The following is a 2,632-nucleotide window of genomic DNA, read 5'->3' on the forward strand; positions in this document are numbered from 1 at the left end:
TACGTATGCTAACTCATAAGACAAACATCATACATTCAACCAGCTAATTGTTAAGGCTAGTTTAACTTACCTGTTGTTTCATTTCATTCGCTCTGCTCTTCTATCTTCTTCCATCGTATTAATTAAGATCATATTATGCTGGAGCCTTCGTCTTCTGTGTTTCTTTGTTAAGTACTCCAGTCTCCAGTTTGTGGTTTGTTGTTGTATGCGGCGCTAAAGTCAAGTGACGACGCTATAAAAAACGTTGCTGTGCTCGCGTCACTCCCTTATCCCTCCTACCAATTCCTATGGCCACTTGGCCAGGGCAAATGCAAATGGAAAAAACGGTTTTGGGGGAGAGTAGTTTGTAGAACTGTTTAGAAGTGGACTATTCCTATAACTACGTTCCTGTAACTACCTGGTCCGATAGAGGCTTTAGACGATATTTAGTAGTTAGATCTGTGAAAGGGGAAATGCATCTGTTTTTCATCATTGTAGTCAATGATGACTAATTTAAAAAGCACATACATCAAAAACCTTCATAAAACAACAAGGCTTAATTTACTCAGACTGCTATACCCTTTTTTAAATGGGAGATAGAGACGATACATCTGAGTGAGCTTCCATAAATTCTGAGCTGCATTCTTTCATACTTTTCAGTGCTTTTACAAAGTCATGGCATTCTGTTCATGAATTTGCTCTGCTTTATAGTGTTACACTGATACGTAAACATAAACACATAATCTATTCTCTTAGACGTTAGGAAAAAGTAGAAAATAAAATGGAAAGACTGAGGCAGAGAGAGAGAAGACCGACTCATGGAGATGAACACCTTGAGTTGCACCTGTAAAAGGTCTAAAAGCAGGATTAAAGGATGAAAAAGACTTCATGGTGAAATTTTATTTTGGTTCTAAATAGACGTTGGTGGATCAAAGTGATTTTAATTCATCTTGAGGGGTGGCATTCATGTCTATACTATAACTAATGTGCCAATGCATCCAGTGGTGGTCAAAGAAGAAAGGTCTGAGGATTATAATCAAAATCATGAGAATTTATCCTCTCGGAGTTGTGAATATAATGAACACATTTTCATGACATTTCAAGCGTTCACCAAACATTGGAAAGAAAAAGAAAAAAACATTCAGAGCCAAATGTTTAGTCTCCAGCCAGAGTGACAGACTCCCTTTCATCACAACAAATCAGTCCTCTTCACCTGCCAAGCTCAACATATTCTCTGACAGCACAATTTTTCTTCATCAGCTTCACACTGTTCTGTGATTCTAAATTCAACACATTGATAAGATCAGAAAAATAATAAAATGGAAGAAAGAAAGAAAACTTTTAGAAATCCCCAGTCTCTTACTCCTCTTCATCTCAGTTCTCCTCCCCCACTTCAGTTCTCAGTACAGACTCCAGCAGCTTTATGCTGGCTCTTCTCCAGCAATTATCTGGTCGGTTCCACTCTGACGCAACTCAGACTCCACTCATCGTCTTCTTCGTCATCAGCTCCTGCTTCCTCTGTAAAAGCGAAACTCCCTCTCTGACATCAACTCCTACTCATCTCCAGGATGGGAATCAGCTCCAGCTTTGCTCAAAATGTTTCTCTGGCACTCGCTCTATGTTGGCTCCATCTCCTCTGTGGCTCTTCAGCCAGATCAGAGCCAACACCGGGCTCTGCCCAAATATGGCAATGGGTTCACTTTGGCCCTGACAGCCAGCTGTCCACCATTTCTGGCTTTGACTCATCTCTGCTCTTGAACCTCCATCTCAAGCCGGTTTAATTTGCAATCCAAAAAATATGCCAGCACAGCAGCCAAATTTTCCGGAATATTCAACATTAATAAAGCCTATTCCAGGGTCACTTTTTAGACATGCTAGTAGCGTGGCAATGTCAGCTTGGTAGTTGATAGGCTCACCACTTTGGTATGGACTAAAATATCTCAACAACTACCAAATGGATTGCCATTACATTTTGTGAAGATTTTACCATCAATGGGTTCCAGACAATGTATCTTAATGACTTTGGTGACATGTTCTGTAGTGACACAACGAGACATTTTGAGCCTCCCTGAAATGTCTTGACAACTACTGGATGGATTGGCATGAAATTTGGTACAAATATCCATGGTGAGGATGAGCCTTAATGATTTGATTGGTATGATCAGTGATCCCTTGGCGTTTCCTTGAACACCGCCATGAGGTTCAAATGTGTGGTTTAGAGTGAACTTTCTCTCCTCCAACTGGGCATACCCTACGAAAACCACCAACCAGCATCACTAGGCAGGCGTTGCGGTGGAACCCACAAGGCAAGCGGGAGAGAGGTCGGCCAAGAAACACCTGGCAACGCGACCTTGAGGCTGACACCACCAAGATGGGCTACACCTGGAACCAGTTAGAGAAAATGGCCCAGGACAGAGGACTCTGGAGAGCTGTTGTTGTTGTTGGCGGCCCATACCCTGGTAGGGGTGACGGGCAGTAAGTAAGTAAGTGGATAGATATTAAAAAAATGTTGACCCCTGACTTCTCATCTTGTGACCAAATACTTGCAAAACTAACAACATTCCCATTAGCCTCAGCTGTGCTTTGTGTTTAGTGTTTATGTATGTTTATGTTCTGTATTATCATTTTGTGCAGCACTTTGGAAACCTTGTGT

This window comes from Etheostoma spectabile, chromosome 21 (genome assembly GCF_008692095.1).
Source record: "Etheostoma spectabile isolate EspeVRDwgs_2016 chromosome 21, UIUC_Espe_1.0, whole genome shotgun sequence".
Classification (NCBI taxonomy): Eukaryota; Metazoa; Chordata; class Actinopteri; order Perciformes; family Percidae; genus Etheostoma; species Etheostoma spectabile.